Source organism: Giraffa tippelskirchi, chromosome 8 (assembly GCF_054371585.1).
Source record: "Giraffa tippelskirchi isolate mGirTip1 chromosome 8, T2T-mGirTip1v1.2.pri, whole genome shotgun sequence".
In the NCBI taxonomy this organism is placed as follows: Eukaryota; Metazoa; Chordata; class Mammalia; order Artiodactyla; family Giraffidae; genus Giraffa; species Giraffa tippelskirchi.
Window position 1 is genome coordinate 93528150 of NC_137282.1, and position 25063 is coordinate 93553212.

Consider the following 25063-nt stretch of genomic DNA (forward strand, 5'->3'; position numbering starts at 1 on the left):
ATACTGGAGTGGGTTGCCATGCCCTCCTCCAGGGGATCTTCCCAGGTCAGGGATTGAACCTTAGTCTCTTATGTCTCCTGCATTGGCAGGCAGGTTCTTTACGATTAGTGCCACTTGTCTCCTATAAGGGCACATCAGTTCTTTGCAACTAACTCCACTGCTGCTACGTTGCGTCAGTCGTGTCTGACTCTGTGCGACCCCATAGACGGCAGCCCACCAGGCTCCCCTGTCCCTGGGATTCTCCAGGCAAGAATACTGGAGTGGGTTGCCATTTTCTCCTCCAGTGCGTGAAAGTGAAAAGTGAAAGTGAAGTCGCTCGGTCGTGTCCGACTCTTCGCGACCCCATGGGCTGCAGCTTACCAGGCTCCTCCGTCCATGGGGTTTCCCAGGCAAGAGTACTGGAGTGGGGTGCCATTGCCTTCTCCAACTAACTCCACTAGGGAAGCCCAATAAGTCCCTGCTGCTGCTGCTAAGTTGCTTCAGTAGTGTCCAACTCGTAGCGACCCCATAGACCGCAGCCTACCAGGCTCCTCAGTCCATGGGATTCTCCAGGCAAGAGTACCGGAGTGGGATGCCATTGCCTTCTCCGCCAATAAGTCCCTACCTATCAATAATTACATTAAATATAAAATGATAAAATTCTCCAAAGGGCATAAAATGGTTGAAAGAATTAACCAAAAAGATCTAATGATATGCTGCCTACAAGGGACTCACTTTAGCTTTAAAGATAGAGTCTTTTAAGACAGAGTGAAGGGATGGATCATGGCATCTGGTCCTCTCACTTCATGGCAAATAGATGGGGAAACAATGGAAACAGCGACAGACTTTATTTTTGGGGGGGCTCCGAAATCACTGCAGATGGTGACTGCAGCCATGAAATTAAAAGATGCTTGCTCCTTGGAAGAAATGTTATGAAAAACCTAGACAGCATATTAAAAGCAGAGACATTACTCTGCCAACAAAGTTCCGTCTAGTCAAAGCTATGGTTTTCCTAGCAGTCATGTATGGATGTGAAAGTTGGACTATAAAGAAAGCTGAGTGCCAAAGAATTGATGCTTTTGAACTGTGGTGTTGGAGAAGACTCTTGAGAGTCCCTTGGACTGCAAGGAGATCCAACCAGTCCATCCTAAAGGAAATCAGTCCTGAATATTCATTGGAAGAACTGATGCTGAAGCTGAAACTCCAATACTTTGGCCACCTGATGGGAAGAACTGACTCATTTGAAAAAACCCTGATGCTGGGAAAGATTGAAGGTGGGAGGAGAAGATGACAGAGGATGAGGTGGTTGGATGGCATCACCAACTGAATGGCCATGAGTATGAGTAAACTCCGGGAGTTGGTGATGGACAAGGAGGCCTGGCGTGCTGCAGTCCATGGGGTCACAAAGAGTCGGACACCACTGAGTGACTGAACTGAAGAGATGGAGAAAAAATATTTCAAAACATTTTAACCTAAAAAATCAAGAGTAGTTACACTTAGACAAAATAGATTTTAAAAATGGTAAAAAGAGACAAAGATGGTCACTATATAATGACAGAGGGGTCATCTATCAAAAATAGATTTCAATTTTAAATATTTATGCACCCAATTTTGGGTCATTTAAATATACAGTTGGCCCTTCAACAACATTGGGGTTAGAGGTGTTGACCTGCCATACAGTTGAAAATCCATATACAACTCATAGATGCCCTCTATATATGTTCAGTTCAATCACTTAAGTCATGTCTATTTGTGACCCCATGGACTGCAGCACGCCAGGCTTCCCTGTCCATCACCAACTCCCAGAGCTTGCTCAAACTCATGATTATCGAATCAGTGATGCCATCCAACCATCTCATCCTGTGTCGTCCCCTTCTCCTCCTGCCTTCAATCTTCCCAGCATCAGGGACTTTTCTAATGAGTCAGTTCTTTGCATTAGGTGGTCAAAGTATTGGAGTATTCAGCTTCAACATCAGTCCTTCCAATGAACACCCAGGAGTGATCTCCTTTAGGATGGACTGGTTGGATCTCCTTGCAGTCCAGGGGACTCTCAAGTGTCTTCTCCAATACCACAGTTCAAGAGCATCAATTCTTCTGCCCTCAGCTTTCTTTATGGTCCAACTCTGACATCCATACATGACTACTGGAAAAACCATAGCTTTGACTAGATGGACCTTTGTTGGCAAAGTGATGACCTTGCTTTTTAATATGCTGTCAGGTTTTTCATAGCTTTTCTTTCAAGGAGCAAGCATCTTTTAATTTCTTGGCTGTAGTCACCATCTGCAGTGATTTTGGAGCCCAAGAAAATAAAGTCTGTCACTGTTTGCACTGTTTCCCCATCCACTTGCCATAAAGTGATGGGACCAGATGTCATGATCTTCATTTTTTGAGTGTTGATTTTTAAGCCAGATTTTTCACTCTCCTCTTTGATCTTCATCAACAGGTTCTTTAGTTTCTCTTGCTTTCTGCCATAAGGGTATCTTATGCATATTATCTTATCTGCATATCTGAGGTTATTGATATTTCACTTAGCAATCTTGATTTCAGCTTCTGCTTCATCCACCCTGGCATTTTGCATGATGTACTCTACATGTTAGTTAAATAAGCAGGGTGACAATATACAGCCTTGACGTACTACTTTCCCATTTCTGATCCAGTCTGTTTTTTCATGTCCAGTTTGAACTGTTGCTTCTTGACCTGCATAGAGGTTTCTCAGGAGGCAGGTAAGGTGGTCTGGTATTTCCATCTCTTTATGAATTTCTACGGCCCACTTGACTTCGCACTGCAGGATGTCTAGCTCTAGGTGAGTGATCACACATTGTGGTTATTTGGGTCATTAACATCTTTTTTGTAGAGTCCCTCTGTGTATTCTTGCCACCTCTTCTTAATATCTTCTGATTCTGTTAGGTCCATACCATTTCTGTCTTTTATTGTGTCTATCTGATTCTGTTAGGTCCATACCATTTCTGTCTTTTATTGTGTCTATCTTTGCATGAAATGTTCCCGTAGTATCTCTGATTGTCTTGAAGAGATCTCGTCTTTCCCATTCTATTATTTTCCCTTATTTCTTTGCATTGATCTCTTAGGAAGGCTTTCTTATCTCTCCTTGCTATTCTTTGGAACTCAGCATTCAGATGGATATATCTTTCCTTTTCTCCTTTGCCTTTTGCTTCTATTCTTTCCTCAGCTAGTTCCTTTGTATCCGTGATTCCTTCATATCATCAGTTCCACATGCATGTATTCTACTAGCAGCAGATCATGTGAAGTGAAAGTCAGTCGTGGCTGACTCTTTGCAACCCCAGGGACTGTAGCCTGCCAGGCTCTTCTGTCCATGGGATTTTCCAGGTAAGAATAGTGAAGTGGGTTGCCTTTCCCTTCTCCAGGGAATCTGCCCAACCCAGGGATCGAACCCAGGTCTCCTTTATTGCAGGCAGATTCTTTACCATTGGAGATACTAGGGAAGTTCTGCAGGTCAATTAGTACTGTAGCATTTACTATTTTAAAAACCTGTGTATAAGTAGACCCTCACAGTTCAAATCCATGTTGCTCAAGGGTCAGCTGTATTAAACAAAAGCTAACATAGCTAAAGGGCTTCCCTTGTGGCTCAGCTGGTAAAGAACTGCCTGTAATGCGGGAGACCTAAGTTTGATCCCTGGGTTGGGAAGATTCCCTGGAGAAGGGAGCTACCCATTCCAGTATTCTGGCCTGGAGAATTCTACGGACTGTGTAGTCCATGGTGTCACAAAAAGTCGAACATGACTGAGTGACTTTCACTTCACTTCAACATAGCTAAAAGAAGAAATAAGCAACAATACTAATAGTTGCGGACTTTAATATCCCACTCTCAACAGTGAATAGATTATTCAAGTAGATATGCAATCAGTTAGGAAACAGCAAATATAAACACTAAAGATTACACAGATCTAAAGGATACATACAGAATATTCCATCCAACAATAGCAAAACACACATTCTTCTCAATTTGTCTTTTCTTTTCTTAGAAAAGGTACATTTTGTAAGATAGACTGTATGTTAAGCCACAAAACGTGTCTTCGTAAATTCAAGGAGACTGAAATCATACCAAGTATGCTCTCAGACCATAATGATATGAAACAAGAAATCATTAATAGAAGGAAAATGGGAACATTAAGAATATGTGGAAATTAAGACTCTCCTGAACAAACAATAAATTTTTTAAAAAATCAAAGGGGGAATAAAAAAGTATCTTGAGACAAATGAAAGGAGAAATACAACATACCAAAACTTTGGGGATGCAGCAAAAACAGTTGTAAGAGGGAAGTCCATAGCAATAAATGCCTCCATTAAGAAACAAGGAAGATCTCAAATAACCTAACTCTGGCTTAGGAACTAGAACAGACTGAACCCAAGATTAGCAGAAGAAATAATAAATTTTAGGACAGAAATAAATGAAACAGAGAACAGGAGAAACAATAGAAAATACTAACAAGACTAAGAGTTGGTTCCTTGAAGAGATAAAATTGACAAACTGTTAGCTAGGCTAATCAAGGGGAAAAGAGAGGATGCAAATCAGCAAAATTATAAATGAAAAAGGAGGCATTACAACTGATACTGCAGATATACAAAAGAGGCATCTATGATATACAAAAGAGGCACATATGTCAACAAACTAGACAACCCAGAAGAAATGGAAAAATCCTTAGAAACATCCACCCTACTGAAACTGAACCAGGAAGAAACAGAAAATCTGGATAGACCAATTATTAGTAACGGGATTGAATCAGTAATCAAAAATCTTCCAAGGAAAGAAGCCTAGGATCAAAAGACTCCATTGGTGAATTTTACAAAAGATTAGAGAAGAATTAAAGCCAATACTTCTCAAACTCTTCCCAAATGCCTAAGAGGAGGGAACACTCCCAAACTGATTTTATGAGGCCAGCATTACCCTGACACCAAAAGCCAGATAAGGAAACTACCAGAAAAAACTACAGGGCGATATCCCTGGCGAATGTAGGTGCAAAAATTAAAGAATCTCAATTAAAATTCTAGCAAACCAAATTCAGCAACTCCTTAAAAGGGTCATACGCCATGATCAAATAAAATTTGTCCCTGGAATGCAAGGATAGTTCAATATATACAAGTCAATCAATGTGATACATCACCCTGATACAAAAAAAAATCATATGGTCACTTCAATAGATATAGAAAAAACATTTGACAAAATACAACATTTATTCATGATTAAAAAAAAACTAAACTTTCACCAAATTACAAATGAGAAGAATACTTAAACATAAATAAGGGCCATATATGACAAGCCCACATCTAACATCATACTCAGTGGTGAAAGGTGAAGGCAGTTTCCTCTAAGATCGGAAACAAGTAAAGTGTACCCTCTCTCATGACGTCTATTCAACATAATACTGGAAGTCCTAGCTAGAGCAACCAGCAAGAAACAGAAATAAAAGACATCAGAATTGAAAGGGAAATAGTAATATTGTCTCTATCTCCAGAGGACATGAATATGTATTTACATATATGTATATCAGTTCAGTTCAGTTGCTCAGTCGTGTCCGACTCTTTGCAACCCCATGAATCGCAGCACGCCAGGCCTCCCTGTCCATCACCAACTCCTGGAGTCTACCCAAACCCATGACCATCGAGTCAGTGATGCCATCCAACCGTCTCATCCATATGTATAATAAACCCTAAAGATACCATCAAAGATTGTTAGGTCTAACAAATGAATTCAATAAAGTTACAGGATATAAAATTAACATGCAAAAATTGTAGCATTTCTATACACTAACAACAAATTACCCAAAAAAGAACTAAAATATTCCCTTTTACAATAGCATCAAAAACAATAAAATACTTGTAGATGAAAGATCTGTACACTGAAAACTACAAGATATTGATGAAATAAATTGAAGAAGAGGAAAATAAATGGAAAGATATCCTGTGTTCATGGATTGAAAGATTAATATTGTTAAAATGTTAATCAATACAACCAAAAGCCATCTATAGATTCAATAAAATTTCTATCAAGATTCCAATAGTATTTTTTACAGATGTAGAAAAACAATTCTAAAATTTATATAGAATCACAGAAGATCCTCAATAGTCAAAGCAATCTTGAGAAAGAAAACAAAAAGGAGGCATAACTCTTCCTGATTTCACTCTGGCTGTACTGTAAAACTTGAGTAATCAAAACACTATGGCACTGGCATAAAAACAGACAAACCAATGGAACAGAATTTAAAGCCCAGAAATAAACTCAGTCATATATTGCCAACCAATTTTTGACAAGGGAGCCAAGCATACTCAGTGGGGAAAAGATAGTCTCTTCAATAAATGGTGCTGGGAAAATTGGATATTCACATGTAAAAGAATAAAATAATATACCTATCTTACACTCCTTACAAAAACATGAGCCATACAACTTATAGAAGAAAACATAAAGGAAAAGCTCCTTAACATGGGTCTTGACAACAAATTTTTGCATATGATACCAAATTGCAAGCAACAATATCTAAAATAAGCAAGCAGGACTATATCAAGCTAAAAAGCTCTGCAGAGCAGAAGAAGTGATCATAAAAATAAAAAGTCAACTTAAAGAATGGGAAAAAATATTTGCAAACTATATGTCTGAAAGGTTAATATCCAAAATATACAAAGAACTCATACAACTCAATAGCACAAAACAAAAAACCTGCCCCTAATAATCCAATTTTAAAATGACAAAAGGCCCTGAATAGGCACTTTCATATAGACAAAGATATAGGAATGGCTGACAAGTATATAAAGAGATGCCCAATATCACTAGTCATGAGGGAAATGAAAATCAAAACCACAATGAGGTAACAGCTCATGCTTGCTGGAATGGTTAGCATCAGAGAGAATAAATTCTGGCAAGGATGTGGAGAAAAGCAAACACTTGTGCACGTTGGTGGGACTGTAAATTGGTGCAGTCACCAATTGAGGAGCATGGAGGCTCCTCAATAAACCAAAAATAGACTTCCCATATGATCCTGCAATCCCACTCCTGAGCATATATCCAGAAAATTCTAATTCAAAAAAATACATGCGCCCTATGTTCATATCAGCACTATTTACAATAGTCAAGACATGGAAACAACTTAAGTACCTATAGATGGATGAATGGATAAAGAATTTGTGGGATATATACACAATGGAATATTATTCAGCCATAGAAGGGGGAAATCCTGCCATCTGTGACAAGAAATAACCTTGAGGGGACTGTGCTAAGTGACATCAGTCAGACAGAGAAACACATATATTTTATGAGCTCTCTTATATGTGGAAACTTAAAAAACAAAAAGAAACTCGAAGGGAAAAAAATCAGATTTCTGATTACCAGAAGCAGGGCATGGAGTATTGAGAGAATTGCTGAAAGTTGTCAGAAGGTACAAACTTCCAGTTATAAAATAAATAAGTACTATGGATGTGAAATATAATCATTTTGATCATAGTTAATTTAACACTGTTGTGTGACACACACGTAAATTGTTGACAGAGTTAACCCTGAGTCCTCATAAGGAAAAAATGTTTTTTTTTTTCCTTTCTTTTGTATCCATATGAGATGATGGATGTTAGCTAAACTTATTGTGGTAATCATTTCACAATATATGTAAGTCAAATCATTATGCTATACACTTTAAAGTTATATAGTGCTCGTGCTGAGTCACTCAGTCATGCCTGACTTTTTGTGACCCTGTGGACAGTAGCCCACCAGGCTCCTCTGTCTGTGGGATTATCTCAGCAAGAATACTGGAGTGGTAAGGGGCTTCCCTGGTGCCTCAGATGGTAAAGTGTCTGCCTGCAATACGGGGGACACGGGTTTGATCCCTGGGTCGGGAAGATCCCCTGGAGAGGGAAATGGCAACTCACTGCAGTATTCTTGCCTGGAAAATCCCATGGATGGAGGAGCCTGGTAGGCTACAGTCCATGGGGTCGCAAAGAGTTGGACACGACTGAGCAACTTCACTTTTGCCGTTTCCTCCTCCAGGGATCTTCCCAACCCAGGGATTGAACCCTCATTTCCTGCATTGCAGGAAGATTTTTTACCACTGAGCCACCTAAGAAGCCCAAAGTTATATAGTGCTATATGTGAATTAAATCTCAATAAAACTGAAAACTGAAAAAACAAAACTAAACTCAACTCTGAAGTTGACAAATATTTTTTGCCTCAAAAAAAGAAAAAGAGGAAAAGCTATTAAAGATATTTCTCCAGGCTGAAAGGAAGTGGTACCAGATAGTGGTTCAAACCTATATACAAAGTAACAAAGAGCACCATTAAAGGTAATTTTAAAAGTAATTACAAAAAGCAGTATAATTATGTGTTTTCCTCCTCTTTTTCTAATTGATTATAAATATCAAGACAAAATTGTAAGTTGTAAAATTGTATTTTTGTCATTAAAGATTATATAATATATATGACAAAATATCACAAAGGAGGGGGCAGAGAATGAAGTTACATTGGCACAAGGAAATGACACTGGTCAGTTACTGAATCTATGCAAAGAAAGAAGAGTGCCAGAATGATAAATAAGTGCATTGTAAATGAAGTATATTGCAGAGGCATAGAGCAACCACTAAGAAAATGAATCAGAATATCTTTTTTAAGTGAATGAATGACTTAAAATGCTACCCTAGAAAATAACCACATGATATAAAAGGAAGCAGTAGAGGAATAAACAACATGAAACTACCAAAAACAAATAGCAAAACGGTATACATAAATTCAACTACATCAATAATAGCATTAAATGTGAATGAGTTAAATACTCCAAAGAAAAGGCAGAGAATATCAGACAATAAAAAACAGGTCCAACTATATGATGTTATAAGAGACACACCACAGATTAAAAACTACATGAGTTTGAAAGCAAAGAAATGAAAAAATAAATATCAAGTAAACAATAAATGTAAGTGGACTGGATTGGCTATCCTACTATCAAACAAACTAGACTTTAAGATGAAAACTATTACCAGAGAAAAACAAAAACATTTTATAAAGGGTCACTTCGTTGGGAAGATATAACAACAAACATATTACTTGTCTGACAACAAAGCTCTAAAATACACAAAGCAAAAGCTGACAGAATCAAAGGGAAAAATAGATAATTAAACAATAGTAGATGGAGACTTCAATACTTCAATCTGGCTACTGGGTAGAACAACTAGACAGAAAATTAGCAAAGACCCAAACAACACTATTAACCTACCAGAGCTAACAAACATCTGTATAACACTTTACCAACAACAGAATGCGAATTATTCCCAAGTGAAGATGGGACATTTTCCATGATAGACCATATGTTAGTCCATAAAATAAGACTCAATTTAAAAGAACTGAAACTTTATCAAGAATGTTCTTTGATCACAGCGAAATTAAATTACAAATCAACAACACAAGAAAAACCGGGAAACTCACATATACAGGGAAATTAAACAACACACATTTTAATTATGGGTTTCCCTGATAGTTCAGTTGCAATGCAGGAGACCCCAGTTCAATACCTGGGTCAGGAAGATCCGCTGGAGAAGGGATAGGCTACCCACTCCAGTATTCTTGGATTTCCCTTGTGGTTCAGCTGGTAAAAGAATCTACCTGCAATGTGGGAGACCTAGGTTCAATCCCTGGGTTGGGAAGATCCCCTGGAGAAAGGGAAAGGCTACCCATTCCAGTATTTGGCCTGGAGAATTCCATGGACTGTATAGTCCTTGGGGTCGCAAAGAGACACGACTAAGCGACTTTCACTACATTTAAATTACCCATGGATCAAAATAGAAATGACAAGAGGAATTAGAATATATTTGAAACTGAATAAAAATAAAATGTGCCAAATGTATGGGATGCAGCTAACACAGCGTTCAAAGGGAAATTTATAGCTGTAAGTGTCTACATTACAAATTAGAAAGATCTCAAATTAATAACCTTTCTATCTTAAGGAGCTAGAAAATGTGAAAAATGTTATAAAATGTTACCAAATATCAATTTGACAAAATCAGAATAAAGATATTAAATAGATTAGGTAAAATATTTTAATTAAGATTAAATTTACTAATGTTGATATATGGTTCTATGGTAGAGAAAGAGAATATTCCTATTTATTGGGAGTATAGATTGAACTACTTAGGAATGAAAGTTCAGAAACAATCAGTCAATCTCTCTCTTCCTCTTTCACCATCCCTTACATGTAGACAACTGTGTGTGTGGGTGGGTGGGTCTGTGTGTCTGTGCATGTACAGGGAGAAGGAGGAAGTAGTAAACCAACTGGGATAAAATGTTAATAAGTTGAATTTATATAATGAATGCATGGATATAGTCTGTATTAATGTTATTGTTACAGCTTTCAGAAAGTTTAAAATTATTGAAAAAATTTTAAAAAGCAATAGAAAAAAATCAATGAAACTAAAAGCTGGCAAAGGACCTATACTCTGAAAACTGTAAGATGCTGATGAAAGAAATTGAAAGGATAAACAAAACTAATAAACCTTTAGCTAGACTAATCCAGAAAAAAAGGAACAGGCCTGAAATCAATAAAATCAGAAAAAAAGTTACAACCAACACAACAGAAATACAAAGTATCATAAGAGACTACCATGAGCAACTACACACTCATAAAATGAACAAACAGCCTAGAAGAAACAGACAAATTCTTAGAAAGGTACAATCTACAAAGACTGAATGAGGAAGAAATAGAAAATATGAACAGGCCAATTACTAGTACTGAAATTGAATCATTAATTAAAAATTCCCCAAAAACTAAAGTCCAGGCTTCACAGGTGAATTCTATCACATATTTGGATAAGAGCTAACACCTATCCTTCTGAAACTATTCCAAAAACCTGCAGAGGAAAGAACACTTCAGAACTTTATTCTATGAAGTTACCATCACCTTGATGCCAAAACCAGACAAAGATGTCACAAAAAAAGAAAATTACAGTTATCACTGATATACATAGATGCAAAAATACTTAACAAAGTACTAGGAAACTAAATCCAACAATACAATAAAAGGATTGTACATCATGATCAAGTGGAATTTATCTCAGCGATGCAAGGAATTTTCAGTATCCATAAGTCAATGTGATATACCACATTAACAAATTGAAGAATAAAAACCATATGATCATCTCAATAGATGCAGAAAAACTTTTGATGAAATTGAACATCCATTTATGATAAAAAGTCTCCTGAAAGCAGGCACAGAGGGAACCTACCTCAACATAATAAAGGTCATATATGAGAAACCCATAGCTAACATCATACTCAATGGTGAAAAGTTGAAAGCATTTCCTGTAAGATCAGGAATAAGACAAGGATGTCCATTTTCGTCACGTTCATTCAGCATAGTTTTAAAAGTCCTTGCCATGGCAAACAGAGAAGAAAAACAAAAGGAATCCAAATTATGAAGAGAAAAGTAAATCTGTCATTGTTTGCAGATGACATGATACTGTATATCCTGAAGACACTATCAGGAAACTGCTAGAGATCATCAATGAATTTGGTAAAGTCATAGTATACAAAATTAATATACAGAAATCTGTTGTATTTCTAAACACTAACAACAAAATATCAGAAAGAGAAATTAAGAAAACAATTCCATTCAATTTATTTAAGAATAAAATACACAGGAGTAAACCTACCTAAGGAGGCAAAAGACCTATACTCTGAAAACTGTAAGATGCTAATGAAAGAAACTGAAGGCAACACAAACAGATGGAAAGGCAAATATTATATGACATCACTTATAAGTGAAATCTAAAAAAATGATACAAATGAACTTACAAAACAGAAACAGACTCACAGGCATAGAAAACAAATTTTGGTTACCAAAGGGGAAGGGTGGGGATAAATTGGGAATTTGGGATTAACAGATACATTCTACTATATATAAAAGTTATCCAACAAGGACCTAGTGAATACTACAGGGAACTATATTCAATATCTTGTGTGTGTGTGTGTTCAGTTGTGTCCAACTCTTTGCAACCCCATGGACTGTAGCCCACCAGGCTCCTCTGCCCATGGAATTTTCCAGGCAAGAATACTGGAATGGGTTGCCATTTCCTTCTCTAGGGGTCAGTATCTTGTAATAACCTATAATAGAAAAGAACGTGCATGTAAATGTGGATCACTGTACTATACGTCTCGAGCTAACATGAGATTGTAAAGCAACTATACTTCAATAAAATTTTAAAAAAAGAAAGAAAGAACTATACTATGACCCAGCAATTCTATTTCTGAGTATTCATCAAACGAAAATGAAAACACTAATTAGAAAAGATGTATCCCCATGTTCACTGTAACATTATTTACAATAGTCAAAATATGAAAACACCATAAATATCAATGGATGAATAGATAGAGAAATTATCACGCACACACACACAGAAATACTACCCAGTCATCAAAAAGAAAGAAATCTTGCCATTAACAACATGGTTGGATCTCAAGGGTGTTATGCCAAATAAAATAAGCCAGACAGACAAAAACAAGTACTGCATGGTCTCTCTTATATATGGAAGCTAAAACCAAAAACAAACAAAACCCAAAGATACAGAAAAGAAATTAGTTGTCGCAAGAGGTGGGGGGAAAGAGGTAGGAGGAGTCAGTGAACTTTAAATAAACTGAATAAAAGTTAAAAAAAACAAAAAACCATAACTGATATTATTTGTTACATAATTAGACTAATTCTTTTGCCAATCATTCTTTTCTTGAAAAAAAAAGTTGCCATACAAATTGACTTCACAGTTTTCTTTTATCATTGTTTATCATTGTGTCTTCATTAGTTTTTTGACAATTAATCTAGCAGATTATAATTTCTTTTCTATTTTATTTTTTCATAATTTTAAGAATACATGCTCACTTTAAAAATGGAGAATATATAATCTTATTTTATTTACAAATGGTACAGTAAGTGTTGTTTTTTTAAAAAAAATGCTAATTGTGACATCTGAACATGCTTCACTATTTGGGAAATTTATTTTAAGACTTTGTCAAACAGTAATTTCAAGGAAACCCAGGGGTCTATGGACCACTTGTTTTAAGAACCACAAGTTATAAGGGGACTTGCTCTATATTTAAATGGGAAGCAGGATAAAATGTAATGAGCATAAAATTTAGGTTATATGTATTATAAACATATTAAAAAGTCCAAGTCAGTTTTCAAATAGACTATCTACATTCTGAATTTGTCTCACTGCTGCCAAATGGTGTGACCTCCTTCCTCAGTTTTTAATATTTCTTAGAAATTAAGATTTGACCTTAAGATTTAGTAATGTTCAAATTCAACATTTTTAGCAAGAATACATCATGGTGGTACCATCATAAAGACTTTTACAAAAGAAAGGAAACATCTAGTACAAGCAGGATTGCACAGATTTTCTTCTTCAGGATCTATACAGCTCAATCATAGAGGTGAAATGATGTAAAAGCGTACCACAGCCCCATGGTCGCCTGCTAGAACTAGAAAACACCTTCAATAGAAATCTAAGCTAACTGGCTTTCCCAAAGGCATGCAATTGTTTAGAGGAATTTTATTAGCAGCTTTGCCCAGCTGTGGCCGTAAGAAAAAAAGAGCAAAGAATGATTTTCAAAATCAGAGTTACTGTTTTCTTAAAATCACTACCCCACCCAAGCATCCTAAAACAATGGTAATTGATGATTTCCCATTTTATTAGGAAATATCTTTCAGAGATGGATAAACTGAGGAACTTCAAAGTTTGGTAATTTATTTATAGAGCATTTTAGTATCACTGCATGAAAGATTCTTTACCTGTGTTGTGACTGTGGTTTTTTGAAAGTAGAGTGTTCAGAAGGCTCTGAATTAATTATCTTGGTTAAAATAAATGTAAAGCAAAACCAACAAAGTGACAAATAGAAAGTGGGATCAAAGACTATTTATGGCATTTCCTGGTAGCATCAGTGTAATTAAGATTTTTTAGTTTTAAGATTTAATTTAAGATTCTATTAGTTTTCTCAGAGGTTAATAATTTCACAGTGAAAATATGCTCATGGCTGAAAATTGGCATACAAATATTCCCTGAGCCACCAGGGAAGCTCATGTACAAATATTTAGCCCAGAGCAATTCTTTTTAAGGAAAATCTAATTAAGTTAGTCAGTGAAGGATGGTTAAAAATGGTTGATCTGAAATCACAGAAAGAATTTTTTCTATTTTAGAAGTCTTGTCATGTCTGGCAGTGGTGACAAGGTAAGTGAATTCTTTGGAATTTACTATTAGAAAGAAAAGAAAACCATCATTTCAGTCTCCCCTTCCGGTACCAATTTTTATCCTGCTGATAGAATGTAGCCATTCATGAACAGTACTTTTCATGATAAATTTGAAAGATGTCAGCAAATGTTAACTGGGTCCTCGGTGATAAGAGCAAAGCTTTTGACTGTATTGTAAACATCTGATACCGTGTAGGTGACAAAAAAAAAACAAGGACTTCATTACAAAAGTATCAAAGTGAAAAGAAGCACCAAATGAGACTGAAAAATTGTCTAACATTTCTGTGCCACTCATAGTTTTAGCTTGTCTCTTCTGCTTGGAGTTCTGGCTTAGAGCTGAGTTATCCAGCTTTAGAGTTTCAATTCCAGAAGCAGCGATGCATTTCTCTGAGCACACTGAGTCACAGCCTAGTTTAGGATCAGAAGGGCAAACTTCTGGCCAACAGTCTTTCAATATTATAAGCAGAATTTCCTGGGCTGTAGGGAAGATGAGTGAGTTCATAAAAGTTAAGTGTTTCTGTTTCATTCTGGAATCGTTGAATCTGGATTCACTGGCAACAGACACATATCGGGTTGGCCAAAAAGTTCATTTGGATTTTTCCGTACTGTTAGGCAGCAGTTAGCCCTGAGCAACCAGAGGTGACCCTGGCTGAAAGTCCAATAGCCATCTACTCCCGCCAAGCTATTTACCAATCTTGCCCCAAACATACTCCTATCACTACTCCAAAATGGTCAAGGGACTGGAAAAATCCCCATTGGCCCACTGGAGGGACTTTCTCCACTCCAGCACAAGTGCACACCTCATGCTGTTTTGTCCTTAGATAACCTCTGGCAGCCACTGGGCTCAATAAATGTTCATAAATACTCTATGAATGTGTGTGTGTGTTAGTTGCTCAGTAGTTACCGGCTCTTTGCGACCCCATGGACTGTGTAGCCCACCAGGCTCCTCTGTCCAAGGATTCTCCAGGCAATAATACTGGAGTGGGCTGCCATTCCCTTCTCCAGGGGGATCTTCCCAACCAGGGATTGAACCTGAGTCTCCCACACTGCAGGCAGATTCATACAACTAATTATAACAGACTGAATTATGGGAAGGACATGGGCAGCAGAGTCTCTTGTTATATAACCTGCAGCTGTCAATTAAGTCTGTCAACCAACCATACCCTGGATTATGCAAAAAAAAAAAAACTCGCCTAAAAAATTCTGCACCCCAGCCCTCTGGGGCCACTGCTTCCTTGGCTTGGCCCACCTCCTTTGAGGTGTTCTGTCTATTCTTTCATCTTCAGTAAACTCTCTTGCAACGGGTAAGACCTCAGATTCTTCTTTGTGAAGAACCAAGACCCATGGGAGGAGGGGCTCCAGACTCTTCCACTAACACATATCGTCTTACAGAAAAACCTGAACGAACTTTCTGGCCAACCCAATACTCTAAGTACAAAGAGAGGTCCTCCCAGGTCCCTGCTTTGCTTAACCTTTCTTAGTAACCCATACAGGCTGAAGTTAGTGACAAAAACAAATTTACCATTCCAGAAAATGAGAATTCCTTTTCTGAAAAACTCAATCTGCTTTTATTTACACAGTTTTATCAGCAGGTGGAATGACATTCTTAGTTTTTTATACAGAGATTTAAGCACAGAGATAGAGCGGAGGGAGGAGAGATGGAATATTATGCCTGGATCAGGACTGGGGCACAAGCCCTAGGGTGAAAACAGTCTGGCCTGTACCCTCTGCCAAATCCTAACCTTTCATCCTCTGTACCTCTTCTCACCAGCTCCACCCCCACACAGAAAGAAGCAAGCAAAACAGGGGCGTTCACACCATTCAAGGGCAATGAAAATTGACATCTGTTGAGTTCGATGTGTCAAACATTGTTCTAGATGCCCAAAATGTAACAAATTATTTCTTTCTTGTGACCACTCAATGATTTACAGGTAAGGGAAGTGAGGCGTGAAGAGGTTAATTAATTTGCCCAAATTCAGAGGTAACCAGCTCAGGGCCAGGCTTGTGAATTTAAGCCTCAGTGTCTTCTTCTTCACTACAACGTACCATGTGCCCTGGTGAAGTGCTTCACCAGGGCCCACCTGGCCTCTGGAATCCTCTTCTGTACCTTCTCTAAGATCAAAGATGTTTTATAAACTATTCACACATTTTGCTTCAGGAATAATGAATGTGTTACATTTCAGGGTACTGCCCCAGACCCTGCTGAAGGTACTATGTGATGTACTATATATGTATCCTATTACATTTCAAAACAACAACAACTTCTGAATTTAAAAACCTACTTGGCCCCAGGAGTTTCTGAATTGTGGACCCCAGAGAAGGTGTTTTTTTCACCCTCATAACTTACAAAAAAGAGATGGTTAAGACAAGGTCTGGAAGATATGTTCTGACTTATGCCCTCATCAAACACGCAAGAAAACTTGTCCAGAAAGAAATTTAAGCATTTAACTAGCATACACAGCTAGTTAGTGGCAGAACTGGAAACAGAGGCCCAGATCAGGAAACTGTTCTCCAGAGCTCCTGCTAACACACCTTTGTCAAGGGCTCCATGCTTCCCTGATTTGGGGTGAAGCATCCAATGGCTGTGGTGGGTTGACCAGACACTGGGGCAGACCATGCCAGACCTGACTCCCTGTGTGGAAGCTTAGGACTCTCTCATTTGGAGGTCTCTTTAGGGGCAGAAGGGAACAAGCAGATAGTAACTTCACCTAAAGGTAGTTAGCATGTTTTGCCAGTATGCTCAAGAATTAACTGTAATACTTACTTTGTAATAGAAACCCCAGCTCTCTGGTCCCTCCACCCTGTCTCATACTGTATGCATTTGCATTTTAACAAGTGATTCCAGGCAGAGTCCTCTGGCCAAGCTTTGTTTAACAGTCATTCTCCATCAGGGCCTGCTTCCCAGAAGTGCCAAGTTGCAAAGCTCCACAGGCAACCATTCTAATCATAGCCTTTTTGTGACTGTGGTTGTGCAGTGCACAGCCTGTGCAGCTGTATTCTGTGGACCTTCACATCAGCAGACACACTGCCCTTCAAGAATGTCCACCAGCAGACTCAGTCCCACACAGGGCATGAGCCAGGGAAGACCAGGCAAAATGATGTAAGTTCTAATGAGCTTATCCAGAATGTTGCAATCAGGATATACAGGAATACTAATTTTATATAAAGTACATAGAAATGTTTATAGAAATACATAGAATTTAAAAATTCTGTATATATATGTTTGTGTTTTATGATCAAATGTTGGTTTTACTTTTATTTCCAATCCTTAAGCCTCTGAAAGATCATAATCAAGTCCTGGTGATACACTTTCATTTTCTGCCAACTTTTCCTTACTCTTTACCACTTATCTACCGATCTACTTTATCCCCAAGCTAAAATTACTCCAACTCCACCCACCAAAATGTGAACAACCAAATCAAAACAAACTGAATACAACTGTTCAGCCACTTTCTGATCAATCTTGACAACTTGAAACACCCAACCCTAGGCTGGCTTCTGAGAGTCCAGTCTGTTTCGTAAGCTAACAACTCACAGTGGAATTTCAAGCATTGAAATTTCAGGCACTGAGGAGGTAAGTGGAAAGGGAAGTTGAGGAGTTTAGGCAATTGGGTTTTTAAAACAGTTCTCAAGTCATACTACATATCTGCCTCATTATTCATGAATATTGATGGAAAAGTCTAGTTTCCACTTATTGCATAGGACTGGTCATCTGTGGACTTATGTTCAACATAAGCACCCCCGCCACCGTAAGTGGTGGGTTACAAAGCCAAGTAAAGCTGGTGCTGTTTGCACTGTGAATTACAATTCACAAGAGGCAGATCATGTTAATGGACTGATGACTCAGTGCCCTGGAGAGTAGAAACACTTCAAAAGGTCAGAAATGTCATTCTTTTTCTAGTCGACTCAGGCCTCGTAGACCATTCAGTTCAGTTCAGTTGCTCAGTCATGTCCGACTCTTTGCGACCCCATGGACTGCAGCACGCCAGGCCTCCCTGTCCATCACCAACTCCCGGAGTTTACTCAAACTCATCCCCATTGAGTCAGTGATGCCATCCAACCATCTCATCCTGTCGTCCCCTTCTCTTCCTGCCTTCAATATTTCTCAGCATCAGGGTCTTTTCCAGTGAGTCAGCTCTTCGCATCAGGTGGCCAAAGTATTGGAGTTTCAGCTTCAACATCAGTCCTTCCAATGAACACCCAGGACTGATCTCCTTTAGGATGGACTGGTTGGATCTCCTTGCAGTCCAAGGGATTCTCAAGAGTCTTCTACAACACCACAGTTCAAAAGCATCAATTCTTTGGCACTCAGCTCTCTTTATAGTCCAACTCTCAAATCCACACATGACCACTGGAAAAACCATGCCCTTGACGAGATGGACTTTTGTTGGCAAAGTAATGTCTCTGCTTTTTAATATGCTGTCTAGGTTGGTCATAACTTTCCTTCCAAGGAGTAAGTGTCTTTTAATTTCATGGCTGCAATCATCATCAGCAGTGATTTTGAAGCCCCCAAAAATAAAGTCTCTCATTGTTTCCATTGTTTCCCTATCTATTTGCCATGAAGTGATGGGACCGGATGCCATGATCTTAGTTTTCTGAATGTTGAGCTTTAAGCCAACTTTTTCACTCTCCTCTTACACTTTCATCAAGAGGCTTTTTAGTTCCTCTTCACTTTCTGCCATAAGGCTGGTGTTATCTGCATATCTGCAGTTATTGGTATTTCTCCCGGCAATCTTGATTCCAGCTTGTGCTTCCTCCAGCCTAGCATTTCTCATGATGTACTCTTCATATAAGTTAAATAAGCAGGGTGACAATATACAGGCTTGACGTACTCCTTTTCCTATTTGGAACCAGTCTGTTGTTCCATGTCCAGTTCTGACTGTTGCTTCCTGACCTGCATACAGACCCATCAGCCCTTGGAGTCAAGGATTATATCCACTGGTCTTGTGAATTCTTGATCCAGAAGCATCTTGTAGGTGTCTCAGAAACAATAAAGAGAACTGTGACGGGGGAGCCAGGTGGGCTGCCATCTATGGGGTCGTATAGAGTCGGACACAACTGAAGCGACTTAGCAGCAGCAGCAGCATGACAGAGCTATTAAGAGCCAGATTCAAGGAGAAAACCAAGGCACAACCAGATGGGTGAGGAGCTAAAGAGTAAATGAGGGGATGCAGGGGCATGGTTTCCTGCCACAGGGCAGAGAGCTGATGGGAAAAAGCAAACCCAAGCTGAAGACAATTTCTGATTAAGATGCACTCTTTCTATTCTTCACAAAAAGGAAAACATTCCTTCCTTCATGATAATGTGGTGTTCCCACATGGAAGTACAGGACTTCCCTGTAGCTCAAATGGTAAAGAACCTGCCTGCAATGCAGGGGACCAGGGTTCAATCCCTGGGTCGGGAAGATCCTCTGGAGAAGGGAATTGCAAGCCACTCCAGTATTCTTGCCTGGAGAATCCCATGGACAGAGGAGCCTGGCAGGCTACAGTCTGTGGGGTTGCAAAGAGTTGGACACGACTGAGCCACTAAAACATGGAAGCGCACCTCCCCTCACAGAAGGGGAGGTGTGTTATTAATAAGACAATTATTAGTATGAGCTGTCGGCATGAACTCAATTCTAGTGATGGAAAGAACCAGCACCAAGTCCCGTTCTGATCTCAGGACAAAGAGACTAGAGATTTTATTTTCCTGGCTATACTCCATGAAAAGCAATTCACATTGCCTGGGGTGGGGGTGGGGAGTGGGAATGACTCATCATTCTGAAGAATAGGCAAGTGTTGTTCTGTGGTGAAAAATGTTCCTTAGTGGTAACCTGAATAGACAGAATCTACACACCTCTGATTTTGGAGGGGAAATACAAATGTCTGCACATACATTAGGTCTGATGTCCATGTTAAGAACAGGTTAGAAGTCATAAGATTCTTGCTCAAATCGTTGCTATTCAAATATATGAACTAGAAAGCAGCTGTCCTCACTAGTATTCTGCACCCAGTTCCTACATGAAGAAAAGAACACCCACCTGTTGTTATAAAATTTTAAATGTGTTAAATGGTTCTCAGTGACTTAATTAATTTCTACAAATGTTGAAAATTGCTTACATTTATTGTTTTAACCCTTTAGAATAATTATTGCTCAGTGAAGAAGGTTTTCCATGTGATTTTTAAAACAGAGAAATAATTGAAATGGTTAAACATATCTGGCCAGCATGTGGATACATTCCATCTCAAAAGCAAATCTGCTCATAGGGTATAGGTAGAGTTCAGGCTGATTAGTAAGGCAGTTCCTTTCTGGTGTTTATTTGCTTGAATTGTACTTTGATTACTGAGATAAAACATTATGTGAAGATTCCCTGGAACAGGGAATGGCTACCCACTCCAGTATTCTTGCCTGGAAAATTCCATAGCCAGAGGAGCCTGGAGGGCTATTGTCCATGGGATGGCAAAGAGTCAGATATGACTGAGCAACTAACATTTTCACACTTTTCACATTAACTGATAAAATACTTTGAGAAAAAAGAAAAGGGGGTTGTATTAGCTAGGGGTGCTACAACAAAACACCACAGACTGGGTGGCATGATAGAAATGTATTCTCTGTCAGTTCTGAAGACTGGAATTCTAACATCAAGGTGCTTGTGGAATTGTTTCTGGTGAGATCTCTCTCCTTGGCTTGCAGATAGCTACCTTCTCACTATGTCCTCACACAGCCTTTTCTCTGTGCATGGACTACTGGTGTCTTTTTCTCTTTTTAGAAGAGCATCAGTCTCATCAGGGCCCACCCTTATAACTTCATTTTATTCTTAATTACCTCCTTAAAGGCCCCATCTGTAAACGCAGTCACATTGAGAATTAGGAGTCAACATGTGAATTTGGGGGAAGGGAACACAATTCGGTTCACAACGGAGCTACAATAACAAGTGTATCTAGATTTAAGATTATTAAATGCTTGAAAACCTGCCTGCTATGTTTCTATGAAACTTAACGTAAACCTTGTAAACTTAATGTAAACTTATGTAAACCTTGATCTCAACTGTAATGTCTTAGGCTTAAACCAAAGAAAAAAAATTATGTCCATTTTCCAGGGAAAAGGAAAGAAAAGGTTCCTTAGTAATAAGAGAGGATAATATCTATGGTATTGAGAAGAATAAGTAGTGTTTATTCTCTCTCAAAGCCATAGTAATATTTCTGTAATACTTTATTTGCTTCATGGTATCACCACCAGCTGCTATACACAGAAAATCTTCTTGTTTTCTATGGTCCATGCACACTGTCAGTTTAGACTGAATCTCACAAAGTGGACAGCTACACATGCTTCATTTAGTTCCTCAAAATATACCGTATGAATGGCCAAAATTAGGAGGCAACTGAATAAAAGCAGAGCTTGGCACAAATCAACCTATCTACAAAACAGAAACAGACTCACAAGACATAGAGAACAGACTCGTGCTGGTCACGGAGAATGGGGAGGGAGAGGGACGGACTGGGAGTTTGGGGTTGGTAGATTCAAACTATTACGTTTAGAATGGATAAATAACAGCGTCCTAATGTATTAATATACACAAGGAAATCTATTCAATATCCTTTGATAAATCATAATGGAAAAGAATATAAAAAAGAATGTATGTGTATAACTGAGTCACTTTGCTGTACAGCAGAGATTGGCACAGCATTATAAATCAATGAAACTTCAATTAAAAAAAAAGCTTAGTGTCTAGTGGATAGGTGGCATGATGATTAATACACAAAAAATTATTTCTAAATTATTTCCTCATAAACCTAGTGTTTCCCAAGGCTTTCCAAGCTGCCTTCTCTGTTACACCTAAACACTTTCCGGGGACAAGTACTTGGATAAGGGCATATGCTCTTTGAAGTTTCTTCTGTTCTCATCTTCATCTTCAACCTCACCCATAAAGAGTATCCAACTTTGCTCAGAACTTTATGGGCAGATGTGGATTGAACGAAGTGGAACTGAAGCTGAAGTCCTTATTAATCTCGTCATTAGGCTTGCAGTGTTGCTCAGCCATAGTTATGTTCTCATGAGTGCAGGGCTTTCCAGCTTTTCCCTGTCATCCCAGCACCTCATAAGTTTACAATCCAAGAAGCAAAAAAATAAGAAAACAAAGCGATCACACTAAGGACAAGGGGGAAAGTTTTTAAGTAAGAAAGAAGATGAATAATAAACTACAGTACAGAGTGTTGGAGTCTGAGTTGGAAAGTACCTTAAAGACCATGTCTAATTTTCTCTTTTTTTAAAAAATTTTTTGGCCATGCCATATGGCATGTGGGATCTTGGTTTTCCAACCAGCAATCAAACCCATACCCCCTGCAGTGGAAGCACAGTGCCAAACTGGACCGCCAGGGAAGTCCCTTTCATTTTTTTCAATTAAAAAAAAAAAGCAAACACAAAAGCACACCAAGAATCTCCTCTGTGGAGATCACAGAGTGGAGCAATGATCTTAGAGGACACAGGATCACAGGTAGAGCAACAGAGCCGCACGGTTACAATCACAAGCTCTGGCATCAGGGCATCCCTCGTGGCTCAGTGGTAAAGAGTCCGCCTGCCAATGTAGGAGACATAGGTTTGATCCCTGATCAGGGAAGATCCCACAGACTGCAGAGCAACTAAGCCCATACTACACAACTATTGAGCCTGCACTCTAGAGCCTTGGAGCCACAGCTACTGAGCCCATGTGCTGCAACTGCTGAAGTCCATACATCCTAGAGCCTGTGCTCCACAACGAGAGAAACCACTGCAATGAGAAGCCCACGCTCTCCAACTAGAAAGAGTAGGCCAACTCTCTCCAACTAGAGAAAGCCTGCACGGCAATGAAGACCCAGCACAGCCAAAAATTTAAAAATTAAATTAGATTTAAAAACAAAAAAAGCTCTGGCATCAGACAGACCTGGATTTGAATCCCAGCCACCATCACTGAGTAGCTGTGTGATCCTGTAAAAGTTGTTTGTCCTCCCATTGACTCACCATCTTCCTCTGAAAAACAGAATAATAACAGTATGACTTAACAGAATTTTTAATTCTCTGGTAGAATTTTTTTACATGTACTATGTATAATGCTTAGACTAAGGCCTAGTCCATAGTACTCACTAAATATTAGTGACTTATTAATTTCCCCTTTGAATAACCTAGAAATATTTCATAGTTATTTGGGGATTTCAGGAATAGTTTGAAAAATAGGTATGAGGAAGAGGTAAGACTCGTACAAACTCAACTGTGGAAATTCTAGTTTCTACAACATATGGACCGAGGTAATATAAACTCCTCTTCAGCTACAGACATACAATTAAGCAAAAAAAAAAACAAAAAAACCCAAAAAACCCAACTACACAGTTGACTGAAAAGGAGAAAAGTAAATTCTGAGCCAGAAACGAAAGAGGAACTTAGCCAGAGTTGATGGTCATGGCCGGGATGCTACACATGGGGTGCTGGAAGGGAGGAGGTGTTTGTTATTACCCACATGGGAATACATGGGACCGTGAACTTGCAGGTGACTCAGGTCTAGAATTGAAACACTTCAACCCTAGAAAGACTGCCTTCTCTGAGAAAGGGTGACCAGAAGAGGTCTGGCCAGTAACCTAGAGAAATAGCAATAAATTTGCTGAGGCTCTAGGGGAAAACTTCCATGAGAAACTGTTGTTAAATTGTTTTGGTCCTGAAAACCAAAACTCCTGTTATGGCAATATTTCTACAATCCAGGCATGAATTTCTATACACACACGCATACATACCACAGATCACTGATACAGATGTGCTCATAATGAAAAACTAGGAGCCAGGAAACAGTGTAATAATATCTTTAAAATGCTGATGAAATATATTTATTCTAAAAATTCTATACTTATCATTCGAGACTGAAGTGAAATGAAAATACTTTGCAGCAAAGTTTGAGAAATGTTTTCCAAAAGAACCACTGGTAGATACCTTTCTTTGTGTGTGTGTGTATTGTATGTGCGTTTTAAATTTTATTTTTGGAGTGTAATTGCTTTACAACATCTTGTTAGTTTCTTCTGTGCAACACAGTGAATCAGCCATATGTAAACATATATCCCTCCCTCTTGAATTTCCCTCATACCACCTCCTATCCCACTCCTTTAGGTCATCACAGAGCCCTGAGCTGAGACCCCTGTGCTATACAGCAGCTTCCACTAGCTATCTATTTTACACATGGTAATGTATATGTCTCTCTCTCAATACTACTCTCCTAATGGATGCCTTTCTCTAAGAAAGGAACTGAACCAAGGAGGAAGGAGCAGGTAGTAACAATGAACCAATTTATAAACCTAAGTATATGTGACCAAGCATTTGTTGTTAAACACAAACAAACAACAATAATACCTTTCCCTCCTGCAGGAAGAAGTGTGTGTGTGTGCGTGTGCGTGTGCGTGTGCGTGTGTGTGTGTGTGTGTGTGTGGCGGGGGCAGGGGACAGGAGTGGATTTTTCTGGTTGTAAGGCCATAACTTCTGTTAATACCAATAAGAACATCATTTCTATCACTGGACAGGCAATGCAGCCAAACTATAATGAAAGCTACTGCAAAAACATAATCAGGTGAACATAAACAGTCAAAGTAACCCAGAGGTCAACACTGTCCAGGAGCAAGGAAGTGGAGATGGACAACTAAAATACTTCAGGGTATTTGGCTTCGAAAAAAATTCTACCAGCACATATTTATACCACTATGTTAAATGACGACAATATTTCTGGAGCTCTTCACTGGATAAGAAAATGCTTATATACATCTGCTGTTTCCTAGCATCATTTACGCCACTTAAGAACACTGAAAGAGTACCATTTGCATGTTTTCATCCGTTTAGAGAGGGGAAAAGGGGTC

General features: G+C 38.7%; 1 protein-coding gene across 2 annotated transcripts in view; it reads right to left on the minus strand.

The window, feature by feature from the left end:
* The window catches only part of ARL15 (ARF like GTPase 15), a 632366-nt gene that overhangs the window by 53971 nt on the left and 553332 nt on the right, over positions 1–25063 (minus strand). For both annotated transcript variants that reach the window (XR_014061457.1, XR_014061454.1), the window contains one exon: positions 23119–23204. The gene's annotated coding sequence lies outside the window, so the exon portion shown is untranslated. The remainder of the gene's footprint in view (positions 1–23118; positions 23205–25063) is intronic.